The sequence below is a fragment of the Hylobates moloch genome, unplaced genomic scaffold (assembly GCF_009828535.3).
Source record: "Hylobates moloch isolate HMO894 unplaced genomic scaffold, HMol_V3 SCAFFOLD_14, whole genome shotgun sequence".
Lineage (NCBI taxonomy): Eukaryota > Metazoa > Chordata > Mammalia > Primates > Hylobatidae > Hylobates > Hylobates moloch.
In genome coordinates this window covers 14,549,088-14,564,688 of record NW_026652289.1, presented here as the reverse complement: position 1 = coordinate 14,564,688, position 15,601 = coordinate 14,549,088, and the positions used below count along the sequence as shown (strand labels likewise).

Sequence of the window (15,601 nt, the reverse complement as noted above, 5' to 3'; positions counted from 1 at the left end):
TTTTTTTTTTTTTTTTTTTTGAGACGGAGTCTCGCTCTGTCACCCAGGCTGGAGTGCAGTGGCGCAATCTCGGCTCACTGCAAGCTCCGCCTCCCGGGTTCATGCCATTCTCCTGCCTCAGCCTCTCCGAGTAGCTGGGACTACAGGCGCCCGCCACCACGCCCGGCTAATTTTTTGTATTTTTAGTAGAGACGGGGTTTCACCGTGGTCTCGATCTCCTGACCTCGTGATCCGCCCGCCTCGGCCTCCCAAAGTGCTGGGATTACAAGCGTGAGCCACCGCGCCCGGCCGAGACTCCATCTCAAAAAAAAAAAAAAAAAGATATGTCAAAACCTTAATCCCTGGTACCTGTGAATGTGAGCTTCTTTGGAAACAGGGTCTTTGCAGATGTAATCAAGTTAAGAAGAGGTCATACTGAATTAGGCGGGGCCCTACAGCCAATAGCTGATAACCTTATAAGAGAAAGAGGGAGATGTGGAAACAGACACACAGACACACATGGAGAATGCAGCCATATGATAATGTCAGAGATTGGAGTGATAATGTGACAAGCCAAGGATTGCCCGGAGCCACCAAAAGCTGGAAGAGGCAAGAAAAGAATTTTCCCTAGGGCTCCCAGAGGGAGTGTGGCCCTGCTGACACCTTGATTTCAGACTTCTAGCCTCCAGTTCTGTGAAAGAATAAACTTCTGTTGTCTTAAGTCACCAGATTGAGGTACCTTGTTACAGCAAGGAAACTAACACAGACATGAATTAAATGTCTTGGAAACCATCAATGCTTTGGAACATTCAGAGAAGATGGGATCATTCACGAACCAGGAGACAATCCTAGAGAAAAGCTGAGGTCATGAGACACAACCTTGATTGGGACTGTGGATATAAGACTAGTATCTAAAGAGAAAGCGGAAAAAAGGGGAGGCACTCAACCTTCCAAGGTCAACAGTGTTCTGATGTGTGAGGGTCTTGGTTCAATCCCAGCCTGAAAGGATCCATTAATAGCGCTAATCCTTCCATTGAGATTCAATCACTGGGCTCCTCTGTGGCCCCCACTGGCTTTCTCATCTTTGTTCGCTCTGACAGAGCCCACATATTCTTTATTCTTCCTTGTTAAGAGGAGCAGTTTGCGATTAATCTCCATGTGTAAAGTGGATTACAAAACAAGAAAATATGACTTTGGGGGGCTTAAGTGTCCACTAGTCACACCCACTCAAAGATGAAGGTGTATATTCATTAATGTGATTTTTCTGATTATACAAGTAACTCCTACTCATCGCAAAATCTTTCAAAGTTAGAGAAAATCATACAGAAGAAAATAAGCTGCTTTTATATAGGAAGAGAAAAAAATTTTTTAATTAATTTTTTTTTAATTGTTTAAATAAAAGAAAATAACCACCCTTAATCTCAACACTAAAGAATATTTATAACGGATATTCTGGCACACTTTATGTAATGAAAAGAAGTATTTGTAATTAAAAAAAAAAAAAAACTGGCCGGGCGCGGTGGCTCACGCTTGTAATCCCAGCACTTTGGGACGTCGAGGTGGGTGGATCACGAGGTCAGGAGATCGAGACCACGGTGAAACCCCGTCTCTACTAAAAAATACAAAAAATTAGCCGGGCGCGGTGGCGGGCGCCTGTAGTCCCAGCTACTCGGAGAGGCTGAGGCAAGAGAATGGCGTGAACCCGGGAGGCGGAGCTTGCAGTGAGCCGAGATTGTGCCACTGCACTCCAGCCTGGGCGACAGAGCGAGACTCTGTCTCAAAAAAAAAAAAAAAACTGTGATGGAATCTTCCAGAAGAATTACCCAGGCAGAAGGAAAAAAAAATGTGCCGGGCATGGTGGCTCACGCCTGTAATCCCAACACTTTGGGAGGCCGAGGCGGGCGGATCACGAGGTTGGGAGATCGAGACCATCCTGGCCAACATGGTGAAACCCCGTCTCTACTAAAAATACAAAAATTAGCTGGGCGTGGTGGTGGGCACCTGTAATCCTGGCTACTCGGGAGGCTGAGGCAGAAGAATGGCTTCAACCCAGGAGGCGGAGGTTGCAGTGAGCCAAGACCACGCCACTGCACTCCAGCCTGGTGACACAGCAAGACTCTGTCTAAAAAAAAAAAAAAAAAAGAAGAAGGAAAAAAAATGTTAAAAAGAAACCACAGGCCAGGCTCAGTGGCTCACAACTGTAATCTCAGCACTTTGGGAGGCTCAGGCAGGCAGATCACGAGGTCAGGAGTTCGACACCAGCCTGGCCAACATGGCAAAACCCCGTGTCTACTAAAAATACAAAAATGAGCCAGGCATGGTGGCGCATGCCTGTAATCCCAGCTACTCAGGAGGCTGAGGCAGGAGAATCACTTGAACCTGGGAGGCGGAGGTTGCAGTGAGCTGAGATCACACCATTGCACTCCAGCCTGGGTGACAGAGCAAGACTCCATTTCAAAAGAAAAAAAAAAAAGAAAGAAAGAAACCAGAGCATGCCTGAGAAAAATGGAGAAGGGTGGGCCCATGTAATCAAAGGCTATTAACCATTTTAACACTGCTAGAGATCAGAAATACTTTATTCATGGCAAAGGAAAAAATTCAAGGATATGCATGTTACAGCATCTACAGTGGGAGTAAAAACTATTAAACCCGACTCCCCTCTCCTCCAGAATTCCACAAAGTAACTTGTTGAAGCTTGAAAAACCTTGAGAGTTTTCAAGTTTTTCCCAAATTAAAGTTCTCTAGCAACCATAATGCAGCAACCAAGACCATATCTTATACCCTTGAAACCAGTTTCCCCAAAGCCCTGTCTCGGCTGCAGGGCTGTGCCCCATAGTGGGGCTGGCTCCTATGTTGTAATAAAGATATGGTCCAGGCACTCCAGCTTACTAGTTGCTAGTTGGTAGGAGGCTCATAAATTCACTTCTCCTGACTTGGATGAGATTCAGAACTGCTGTATCACAGGCTGAGAAGACATGGATTACTACAATCAAAATTCAGTCTGTCCAAAAGGTACAATTTTAGCCCTTCCCACTCTAATAAGCTACATTAACTGGTCCTGTTTTAAAGAATGGGCAGTTAACTGGGATCTCTCAAGTCTTTGGCATGATGACTGCCGGTTCCTCATGCTAACTAGCAACTTTTATAAACGAAGTATACCTGGTTTTGAGCTCATCTTCCAAGAAAGAGACAGTCATTTGTGTATTCTTACTTGAAGTGCACTGAAATTGTGGCAACAGACTCCCACAAACCTTTAAGATAATTTGAATTGTTTGATACAATTGATGAGGTTTCACAGGGCCAAGGTGGCAGGCGGATCCAACCCTCAAAATTAAAGCAATTAGCCGTCCATCAGGAGGGGGAAAAAAAAGGAAAAAAACTTTAGGGTGAGGATTTTCAATCTACTTTTAAGGAATTCAATTGTTAAATTGTTTAGTTAACTAAGAACCACAGTTACAAGGTTTTAATTTTTATAATTACAATGAAATGTTAAAGTTCAATTGATATAATTGTGGCACTGAAATTGTAACTTCTAATCATAGAGATTTCAGGATGAGATAATTATTTGAACATTCATACATCTTTTCTAAAATGTCATGGTAGACCATGCACCACACTCGGAACGTTTTCTGAAAATATTTTCAATGCTCGATAAACTGCTTAAGAGGAGTAATTCTGTAATAATCACCCAGCGATATATTAACCATAACAGATTTGAGGGTTAAGGATGAGCTTTGCATGACACAGTTATTAGCAATATCCAGACATTAACTGAAAGAACTTGCTCAAGCACAGAAAAGCCCAAAACACCTGAAATTATTATCTAGCTTTAAAGAACTTTCTATTGTATAAAAGGAAGATATACTTTCTTAATTCCAGCTAAAATAATAACCAAAAGCTGATGCCTCAAGATAGCTTGGTTCCAAATATCTAGAAAGTACAAGATTCTTTCCTAAGACATTTAAACATGTGATCTCGAATAGTATTTGTTATTTGTGTCTTTTTTTTTTTTTTTTTCAGAGACAGAGTCCCGCTGTGTCACCCAGGCTGGAGTACAGTGGCGAGATCTCAGCTCACTGCAACCTCCGCCTCCTGGGTTCAAGCGATTCTCGTGTGCCTCAGCCTCCTCGGTAGCTGGGATTACAGGTGTGTGCCACCACACCCAGCCAATTTTTGTATTTTTAGTAGGGACAGGGTTCGCCATGTTGGCCAGGCTGGTCTCGAACTCCTGACCTCAAGTGATCCGACCACCTCAGCCTCTCAAAGTGTTGGGATTACAGGCGTGACCCACCATGCCAGGCCATATGTGTCTTTTAAATGCAGGGTTTCTCAACCTCAACCTTTTGTTGTTTTTTTTTTTTTTTTTGAGACGAGAGCCTCGCTCTGTCACTCAGGCTGGAGTGCAATGGCACAATCTCAGCTCACTGCAATCTCTGCTTTCTGGGCTCAAACAATCCTCCTGCCTCAGCCTCCCAAGTAGCTGTGACTACAGACATGCACCACCATGCCCAGCTAATTTTTGCATTTTTTTCTAGAGATGGGTCTTCGCCATGTTGGCCAGGCTGGTCTCGAACTCCTGGCCAGAAGTGATCCCCCCACCTCAGCCTCCCCAAGTGCCAACATTGCAGGCATGAGCCACCGTGCCAGGCCAAGCTGAACATCATTGACTACGGACCTGATCACTGTCCTGGTGGGCTGTTCTATGCACTGGAGGATGTTCAGCAGCATCACTGGCCTTTACTCACTAGATGCCATTAGAACCTCTCTAGCCATGACAACCAAAAATATCTCCAGATATTGCCAAATGTTTGGAGGCAAGGCTGCCCCCAGTTGAGAACCTCTGTATTAATAAAACACAACAAAAACTACCACCTTGCCAAAGTTTAACACCCAAAAGCTGATACCCAAATGTAGTTCACTTCCGAATCTCATTGCAAATATTTCCTTCAAGAAGCTCTGATAAATAAAATAACTGAGTGATTCAGTTTTTTAAGTAAACAAAGTTTTGCTTTTTTTAAGTGTGAAATTGATGTTTTAAAACAAAATGTTTCCTGTGTTCCTGTTCTTGATCTACAGCTTAATTAGTCACACCAGAAGTGTAGAAAAGGAAATGTAAACTAGCATACCACCTACATATGTAGTGAAAAGTATTGGCAGAATCATGACTAAGTAAACATTTGTTATTGACTTTCAGCTTTTAAAAATAAATATGCATAGGGCATCATCAAGAAAATTAAATGACAACCCACAGAATGGAGAAAATGTTTGCAAATCATATATTTGATAAGGGACTTATAACTAGAATAGATAAAGAATTCTTACAACTTACAAATAAAAAACAAAAAAATTAAAAATGAGCAACATGTCTGAAGATACATTTCTTCAAAGAAAATATACGATTAGCCTACAAGCACATGAAACGATGTTCTGTTCAATGACATTATTTATTGGAGAAATGCATACCAAAACCACGAGGAGATACAACTGCTCATCCAATAGGATGGCTATAATCAAAAAGACAGACAATAACAAGTGTTGGCAAAGATGTAGGAAAATTGGACTCCTTATACACTGCTGGTGGGATGTAAAATGGTGCACCCACTTTAGGAAATAATCTGGTAGTTCCTCAATACGTTAAACATAGAATTACGTATGACGTAGCAACTCCATTCTTAGGTTTACATCCAAAAGAGTATTTTTTTAAAATGCCGGGCGTGGTGGCTCATGCCTGTAATCCCAGCACTTTGGGAGGCCAAGGCGGGCAGGTCGCCTGAGGTCAGGAGTTCAAGACCAGCCTGGCCAACATGGTGAAACTCTGTCTCTACTAAAAACACAAAAATTAGCCAGGCATGGTGGCATGCATCTGTGGTCTCAGCTACTCAGGAGGCAGAGGAAGAATTGTTTGAACCTAGGAGGTGGAGGCTGCAGTGAGCCGAGATCGTGCCTCTGCACTCCAGCCTGGGCAACAGAGTGAGATTCCATCTCAAAAGAAAAAAACAAAAAAAGAATTAAAAAAAAAAAAGATATTCAAACAAATACTTGTGCCATATTCATTCATAACAGTAACTATGCACAAAGGCCAAAAGGTAGAAATAACCCAATGTCTATCAACTGATACATGGATAAACAAAATGTAGTATACCCGTACAATGGAATATTTTTCAGCCAGAAAAAGGAGTGAAGTACTGATACACGTCACACTACAGATGAACCTTGAAAACATGATGCTAAATGAAAGAAGCCAGCCACAAAAGACCACATATTATAGGATTCTATTTCTCGGTAATGTCCAGACTAAGCAAATCCATGGTGACAGAAAGTAGATTAGTGGTAGCCAAGTGCTGGGAGGAAGGGTACAGAAAGGAAGTGACCGTGAATGGGTACAGGGTTTCTTTTGGGGTGATGAAAGTGTCCTAAAATCGACTGTGGCGATGGTTGTACAACTCTGTAAATATATCAAAAACCACTGAAATGTCTACTTTAAAAAGAGGTGGAAGTATATTTTAATAACACGGTTGTAAAAATAAAAACAATCTATAGAGAAAACCTAGAAGACTTAATCATGATTACAGAAATACAATGTAGCAACACAACATTACCACTCCTGACCGCTGACGGAGCTGGGGGTAGAGCCAGGAAGAAAGTTAAGGAGAAAAAGAGAAGATCAGGACATCCATTTCTAATTTCACAATGGCAGGGAGGGATTAAAAGTACTGTCATTGATTGATGGAACTAAATTAAAGGTCTATGTCAGTAATATAAAGACTGAAGAATAATCAATTTAAGAACCATAAGGCCAGGCGCAGTGGCTCATGCCTGTAATCCCAGCACTTTGGGAGGCTTGGAGGAGGGTGGATCATGAGGTCAGGAGTTCAAGACCAGCCTGGCCAAGATGGTGAAACCCCGTCTCTACTAAAAATACAAAAAAAATTAGCCAGGCATGGTGGCAGGCGCCTGTAATCCCAGCTACTCAGGAGGCTGAGGCAAGAGAATCGCTTGAACCAGGGAGGCAGAGGTTGCAGTGGGCCAGTGAGCCAAGATCGTACCACTGCACTCCAGCCTGGGCAACAGAGTGAGACTCTGTCTCAAAAAAAAAAAAAAAAAAGAATAAAAGAAAAAGAACAATGGCCGGACATGGTAGTTCACGCCTGTAATCCCAGCACTTTGGGAGGCTGAGGCAGGTGGATCACCTGAGGTCAGGAGTTCAAGACCAGGCTGGCCAACATGGTGAAACCCTGCCTCTACTAAAAATACAAAAGAATTAGCCGGGCGTGGTGGCACACGCCTATAATCCCAGCTACTTGGGAGGCTGAGGCAGGAGAACTGCTTGAACCCAGGAGGTGGAAAGGTTGCAGTGAGCCGAGATCGTGCCATTATACTCCAGCCTGGGCAACAGAGTGAGACTCTGTCTCAAAAAAAAAAAGAAAAAGAACCATAAAAAAACAGATGCCATGGCTCACACCTGTAATCCAGAACTTTGGGAGGCTGAGGCAGGAGGATCGCTTAAGTCCAGGAGTTCAAGACCAGCCTGAGCACTATAGTAGAACCCCTATCTTTATAGCAAAAAATTAAAAAATTAGCCAGCCATAGTGGCGTGCACCTGTAGTCCCAGCTATTCCAAAGGCTGAGGCGGGAGGATCGCTTGAGCCTGGGTGCTTGAGGCTGCAGTGAGCCATGATTGCGCCCCTGAACTCCAGTCTAGGCAGCAGAGCAAGACCCTATCTCAAAGAAAAGAAAAAAAGAACCATAAATATAATTATCAAAAATGTGGAGAATGAAGGAAGCAGGTGAGATGCAATTGTCACTCATTATAACAGGAAGCTGATAATTAAATCATATATTCATATTATTTAGAGATATAAAGATAATCACTAGAGGCACTAAAAACAAAAATGAACAAATGTAATTGTTTCCAGAGAATATCAGGCTGGATGGGAATAAAACAGGACCGGGGCAGAAGACTGTTACAATACTTTTCAAGAGAAGCGCATCTGTTCTGAGTCTCTTAATGCTATATGGAATTATTACTCTGCCTTTTTTTTTTTTTTTTGAGATGGAGGCTCACTCTGTCGCCCAGGCTGGAGTGCAGTGGCGCGATCTCGGCTCACTGCAACCTCCGCCTCCCAGGTTCAAGCAATTCTCCTGCCTCAGCCTCCTGAGTAGCTGGGATTACAGGCGTGCGCCACCACACCCGGCTAATTTTTGTATTTTTAGTAGAGATAGTGCCCAGCCTGCACATTGTTTTTAGAATCAAATCGAACTTTGCATTACTTGAGTTGAAGTATCTGCGTGAAATAAAAATATAATTTATGTCAGAAAAAATATTAAACTAGATCATTATTACTGAGTAAAATCGTGAATTAAGTGTGATTTAAGCAAAACCAACTCAAGTTTGATAGACAGAAACTGTGTCCCTACTACAAAGGTAGCTGAGCCATGTAGGTTGGATCCTTAAGAGAACAAGAAACCTCCGCCAGGGGCGGTGGCTCACACCCGTAATCCCAGCACTTTGGGAGGCCGAGGCAGGTGCATCACCTGAGATCAGGAGTTCGAGACCAGCCTGGCCAACATGGTGAAACCCTGCCTCTCCTAAAAATACAGAAATTAGCCAGGCGTGGTGGCGGGCGCCTATACAGCTACTAGGGAGGCTGAGGCACAAGAATTGCTTGAACTTGGGAGACGGAGGTTGCCGTGAGCCAAGACTGTGCCATTGCACTCCAGCCTGGGTAACAAGAGGAAGACTCTATCTCCAAAAAGAAAAAAAGAGAGAGAGAATAAGAAACCTGTCGAAAGTCCCTACCACACCACATGTAGGGCAGACAGTAAGAATCATCATAAAAAGGTCAAAACTCTGCCATGGCAAGAATGAGCATCCAAATGCCTTAATAACTTTGGGATCCAAAGAAAATTTTAGGTGAAAGGAAGTGACCGTGGCACCGCCTTCATCTCTCCACCAACCAGCACAGCCGACCCCAGTTAGAACACACTTTGAAACCAAAAGGCAGATGCTGCTAACCACCAGAACAAAGCAGAATTTGCCATCAGAACAGTACTAGACAGAGTTATTTAAAACATACTCAGAGTGACAGCTGGGACACTTGGGACACAGGATTCTGAGAGATCAAAGTGGGTCATTTTTGAGCATGTCAGGTGATAGAATTAATAATGACACCAGGCAACAGGCATAAGGAGGAGTGTCCTGGGGTACCCCAGGGAGCTTGGGGCCTTAGCAGTGTGGAGATGCACCCCTGTGGTTATCAGAACCCAGGTAGCCCACATTATGCTGAAGAACTTGCCCTCCAAATTATCACTTTCCAAAGATATCCTGTGTCCTGTGAGGAGATGGAGATGCACATTCTGCAAGAAGGAAAGAACTTACACTTTACTCCAATTGGTTGGGTGAGGGTCCTGTTAAGTTTCAAACAAAACAAAACCCACATAAGGTCATGGCAAGAATAAGCCCTGTGGTTCTGAGCCTCTGAATACACTGCCCAAAGAGTGAGTGGGAACGAGCTCATGAGACCCTCCTGGACTTTACTGCAAGAAATTATCATTTGCCTGGAATGTGGCCACCCAGCCCAGGTGATGGCCAAAAGAGGGTTGGGTTGATAGAGATCTTGTCCCCAGGATCTGAAGAAGCCCTGGAAGATGAGGCCTTGGGCTGCAATCTTTCCCAACAGACACTGGAGGCCTCCAACAAGGCTCAGAGGAGAGGTTTTGCAGGGCAGACCCTCACCCCTACCCCAAGGCCCCTCAACAAGCAGACGTCACTATTGTCCCGATCCCACCTTCCCTCCTGAGCAAGCAATGGGTAGCAAATCCTGTTCACCCCATTTCCATGGTCCTGACATCTCCCCTTCCCCTAGCAGAGAGGATTCCAAGACCCACTCCTCATCGTGACCTCCCCCTGCCCCCAGATGACGTGGTGGCTTTCTGGGACTCATTATTACCCCTGCAGAGTGGGCAGAGGAAACCAAGAGCAGGAACTAGGATTGATGGATTGATCTATGTTTACAAGGTTAGCAGCTCTCAGGCAAGGTGGGAGGGACAGTGGAAGGGAGGCAGGAGAACACTCCTTTAGAAACAGGCTTTGCAAAGGCAGGATTTTTTGGCAGGATATCCTGTCTTCCTCGTGGTCACAGAGAAGCGTGTTTTGGGTCTTTAAGGAAAAGCAACTGAATCCTCATAGCCCAATCTCCAATCAGTTTCTCCACCCATTCCAAGCTTGGACACTCAGCCCCGCTGCCTCCCAGTTAGATCTTTTTCCCAGCACAACTGCATTAGAATCCTTTGCTCTTTAATAAAATCATACTGTAGTGGGGCAGAAGCTGGAATAAATAATACAGGTGTTATTTTCTTAAAACCAAAGACACTTCCCCCTCCCTTTCATCTTTCTTTCATGAATTCAAAGTGGTCCCAAACAGAAAACATCCATATTATACTTCGGTTTTGCTGGGTTGCAAAAGGCTAGGATGCCCCCGCTCCAACTACACCCAAGTCTTCCTTTAAGGAAAGAAATACCTGGTGACAGGACCAAGCCTCAAAGCGCCCTGGGCCCATTCTGAAACTGAGATTGTGCTCAGCTGAAAGAAACTTCCTCCCACAGAGTTCTTGGATGAATCATCACTCTTTGTTTAACATCCTCTGAAAGCAGACAATTGATCGGCTCTCAGATCATGCCTGCGTAGTACCCACACCCCCTCCAGCTCTGCAATCGTTTCAGTGAGCTGAGACCCCACTCCAGGGCTCTGTGGTAGGATGCAAAGTCTCCCAGCTCTGCCTCAGCCCAGAGGGAGAAAAACCTCTTCACCTAGTGAAAGAGCTTCAAGGTCTTCTAGAAGAATCTCACACATGCACTGGAGGAATCTCTGCGGCTTCCCATGCCCACAGTCTAGGCCCTTATGAATGTCTTAATGAGGTCCCTAGAGACCGCAGGAACAGGGAAGGTCTTATGCTGGAGGGTGTGGAGGACGGTGCCAGAGGTTGGGAAGGGAATGGAAGGGGAAAACTCCACCTAACTATTAATATCGTGTACCCTTTTACACTAGAACATTGTTTTATTTTTAAAAACACTCTGTTCCTTGCTGAGTACTGCTTTATTTCTGAATGTCTCTTTTATTATTTTTTTAATAAATGATTTGGCCTACAATGATGATGAGAGAGAATTTGTTCTTTTTTTTTTTTTACACAGGAGTTATAGTTTATATAAAATGGAGTATTTAGAGATGAAAAGACCTGAAGTTTGGAATTGGGAAAAACAGAAACGTTTACTAGAGCCCTGCTAATCTGATTTTTCTGGTCTGGAATTGAGGAAAAACAAAAAGAGAGATACCGTCAGAAACATACGTTCTACCTATTTGCTTAATTTAGAAAGAAAATGTACATGTAAATATACATGTGTGTATATAATATATACACACACACATCCCCAGTGAAAGTGTGTTTTTGATACAGAAGACCAAATGACTGGAGATCGTAAAACGAGGCTCTTTTTTAACCACAAGCCTGAGTCCGTGGTGTTCAGCACTTTCATGAGAATCTGTACCTGGCCCAGAGGAACTGAATTCTCTTTCTGGCTTCTCACTCCCACTCCTCTGCCCTCCTCAAACAGACAGAAGCCCCCTCTCCCGGCGCAGATTTCTAGGCAAGGCTTTGATGTGATTCCCATGCTCTCACCTGCCTTCCTCATCTGGAAAAACCAGAGGCTTCTACTGCACATCTATGAAAGTGTTGTCTCACAAAACGTGTTTCTCCTTTAGACAGTATGATCCTTGCGGAAATCGCAGAAGTGTTAACACACGCACCTAGTAGGCCCTCAGCAAACTCTTCCAAGGAATTCCTGCTCAGGGCTCCAGAATGCCTGGGGTTCAGTCGGCACACTAGAACTGCAGGAATCTGGGGGGAAGGAGACAGGCCCAACGCTGCTTTTCCTTTCTGGTTTAGAGGGGGAGGGGAGGAGAGAGGAGCAAGGAGAGAGAACTGCAAAGGAAAAGGAGAGGAAGTCTTTGTCCGGGCTCTTTGGACGAGCATTAGAGTGGAGTTAAATTGTCAGCTAATGAGATTTCCTAACCACGTGCTCCCTTTTAAGTCTAGGCCCCCAACTGATTTGATCCCCACACAACAGCAGGGGGAAAAGAGGCCTTCAGCATCCCTAACGGCGCGAGAATTCCCAGAACAAGTACAAGAAGGATGGGAATCATTTCTGAGAGTTCAACTTTAAATAGGTTATCATATTTATTAATTGACACCTAGCAACAATGCTACTGGCCGCGTTCCACATCAACAGCCGAATAGGGGTTCACGGGAGTCAGATTCCACTCGAGGTAACTGAGGCAGGCCCAGGGGAACAGAAGAGACAGAGCGCAATCCTGAGGGCTTCTCCAACCACTGGACAGCCTACAAGTCGAGTTTATATTTGTTTGTTTGCTTGTTTCGGCTGGCAAAGGCCCCTGGGGCCTACATTCAAAGAATGTGTTGTTGGACCCAATAATTTATTCCAACAGGCAAAAGGGTGTTAAAACAGGAAGTTTTGTTTTGTTTTTTTCAGTAAAATCTTAGTCTGTCGTTAAGCCTGAGATCATCTTTTGAAACTATTTATCTGATTATGGACTGTTATTATTTTGTTTTGTTTATTTCTATATGAAATTGATTTCTCTTTTTGCCTAAAGAAAAGTAGCAGTGCAGGGCTAGTGGAGGAAAAACAAGTCAAAACACATTCACAACATTTTGAAGATACTCAATGAAACCGATTCTCTTCTTCTACCTTCCCTGCTTAGTCAACAGCCTCTTCCTTAAGTTTTATTTCTCCTCTATTTGTCAAAGATAATTACTTAGCAACGTCGATGTTTACCACGCAAAGGCATCCACCCTCCCTAGCACAGCTTTTTACCTTGAGATACAAAAAAGCATACGCTAGAGACCAACAATTTACCAAACTTCTTCAGCTACAAAGCATAGCTTAAATTTCATCTCTCCTAGAAAGTGTTCCCTCCTAACCTCCAGACATCTCTGTGTTCAAACCTCCCTCCTTCCTGGACTTAATCACTTTCCACAGCAGTCATTGGTTCACTGGCAACTGCTTTCCACCTGGAAGGGTTTTTCCTTCTCCAAACCCAGGTCTGGGTCCCAGCAGAATCTTGAAGAAGAAAGAACAACTAAAACCTAATGGAAATTCAAACACATTTTTAAAAAGGCTGCAAGCGATTAGATAAATCTAAGTAAACCTAAGGCCAAGTAAAACAAGTCCTGTTTGAAGCTGAGAACAGCAGTCCTTCATGCCTTTTATAATAAAAAGAAATTGGGGTTGGGGGAGTGAAGAACGCAGAAAAGGTTAAGCGACAAGGTGCCATCCTCCATTAGGGATTTCCTCTAACAAAGAATCAACAGGACTCTAATGTTTCATACGTGGCTGTCAGTCACTGTGCTATGAAGTTAATCTATATGGTCGTTTAAGCCCCGCCCCCCTAGAGGTTACTCCTTATCCCCACTTTACAGATGCGCAAACTGAGACGAAGGAAGATAGAATAGCTCGGCCGGGATCACCCAGCTTGTGAGTGACACCGAGCAGGTACTGGAACCCGGGTTTGTCTGATCTCAGCGCACAGGCTCTCAACCTCTGCTCCAACTCAAAGTATGCGCCAAGTCAGCGTGCATGGGTAACCCGATCCGGACGGCTCTGACTCGGGATGCGACACAGCTGCCCCGCGGGGCCGCGCGGGTGTCACCGAGACGGGCACAGACTGCACAGTGTGCCCAAGGGCTCGCGCGCGTCCTTCAAGACCTGCCAGCGCGCGGGAAAAGGTAGGCTCCGAGACAACCTGGGCTGACCCGGGGGCAAGACCAGGAGATGCGACGACTGGAGCCGGGTGAGTGTGGCCGAGTCGGCGCCTCGAGGGCAGCCAGCCTGGGCCCCAGGCTGGGACACGGGCGCCCCCGGGTGCAGGGGACCTAGAGGCGCCGTGCGCGGCGGGGGCTGGGCGCGAAGGCGCCGAGACGGCATCTTTCCCCTGCAGCATCCCGCCCCGCGGCCGGGGGGAGGGGGCGTCACCTGACAGCGCGCACCAACTTCTCCAGGTTTGGAGGGGGCAGGCGGCAGCCGCCCGGGCTGGGGGCGCACGGCGCGCTGCTCTCGCCCAATGGCGAGGTCTGTAAACAAAAGCGGGCCCCACGCAGGTCCCCAGCCGGGTGGCGAGGGGCGCGGCGCAGCAGCATCGCAGCGGCAGAGCTGGTGAGAGGGCGAGGCGGGGACGGGATCGGGCCCGGGGACCCAGGGCACAGCCCCCGGGACCCGACCGCCCGGATGAGGCATTGTCTCCGCACCCGCAGGATTCCGCTTTTAATGCCCCCCTCCGGGGGTTCGTCGCGCGTCCCCAGCTCCGTGCGCCGGCCCCTGGGCTTTCCGCCCGGTGAGCCCGGCCCGGAGCGCGGCACGGATCGCCAAGGTGAGCGCCCAGGAAGCGTCGCCGAAAAGCCAGGCCCGGAGGTGCCTAAGTCAGGGACCGAGAAGCAAACAGAGATACAGGGATGCACACGCACGCCCTCCCCGAAGTTGACAAAAATCAGCCGATAAAATACAAAGTGCCGCGGCCGCCGCAGGTCAGCGCTGACCTCCCGCTGCCAAGAAGACCGAATGCCGACGTCCGGACGCTGTCATTTCCATCCAGCGAAGGCACCTGGGCTGCACGGTCTCGTCTCCCTCCTTCGCTCGAGGGATGCCTCCTCCTGCCTCCCCTCCCCGGATCTCCCCACCTCCCAAGTGTGTGAACACGAAAACAATACGTGGAAAGCCCGATCGGGGGGAGCTAGGACCCGCCGGGAGCCCCAGTGTGCGGGAGACGGGGGTCAGAACGTGCCCGGCACGGGCACCGAGGCTCCGGGCATCCTCGCCGCCGTCCCCCGGGGCGGCTCCGGCCGGACGCCCGCGCCCCCCAGGCCCGCTGTACTCACCCGCGACGGTCGTCCGGGATCTCCGCGAAGGGGCCGGGCACGATGCGGGGCAGCCGGGCCCCTGGGGCTGCGGGCGCCAAGGCGTTCGCGGAGCTGCAGAGCTGCGCGCCCGACGGCGGCGGCGCTGCTCTGCCGGCCGCGCTCGAACCCGCTCGCGGTCTGCCAATGGGAGCTGTCAGGGCGCCTCCGCCTGCGGCCTCAGGGGCCGGGCCGCGGGAGCCCGTGGGAAACCGAGCTCCGATTGGGCCGCCTGACAATCGCTCCGCCTCCGGCCAGCCAATCCGAGGCGGTGGATGCAGGAGCGGGGCGTTCGGAGTTGGGCTGGAGAGCGACTACGGGCGCACGCTGGGTATCCGTGCCGCAGCCAGGCTCGGAGCGCGCGGATGGAGGGGTGCGGGCCGCGCGCGCTCCGGGGATGCCTTCCTGCGAGGCTCCGGCAGCGCGGCCCGGGGAGATCGCCCGCAGGCAGCGGAGGCGCGGCGGGCCGGGGGACGACCAGGGAGCCCCTAACAAAGCAGCTTTGGGAGGGCCGGAGGCCTCTGCCTCCCTCGGCGATAGGTCCGCGAAGCTGCCTGTCACCCCGCATAGGTGGAGGTGGCCAATGGCGTGCACAGACGGAGCTCGAGTTGGCGCGCGCGCGCGGCTCGGCATCGGTGGGATTGGTCGGAGGTAAAGG

The 15,601-nt window shown here is 47.5% G+C and overlaps 1 protein-coding gene across 7 annotated transcripts in view; it reads right to left on the bottom strand.

Annotated features, from left to right (window-relative positions):
* TIAM1 (TIAM Rac1 associated GEF 1) overlaps positions 1 to 15,086 on the bottom strand; it is a 457,120-nt gene extending 442,034 nt beyond the window's left edge. For 3 of the 7 annotated variants that reach the window (XM_032174685.1, XM_032174689.1, XM_032174683.1), the window contains exon 1: positions 14,926 to 15,086. The gene's annotated coding sequence lies outside the window, so the exon portion shown is untranslated. Of the gene's footprint in view, positions 1 to 14,586; positions 14,604 to 14,925 lie in introns of those variants that run through there. The other 4 variants (XM_058428039.1, XM_058428038.1, XM_058428040.1 and 1 more) reach the window with 2 other exon arrangements.
* Between the last annotated feature and the right edge of the window lie 515 nt (positions 15,087 to 15,601).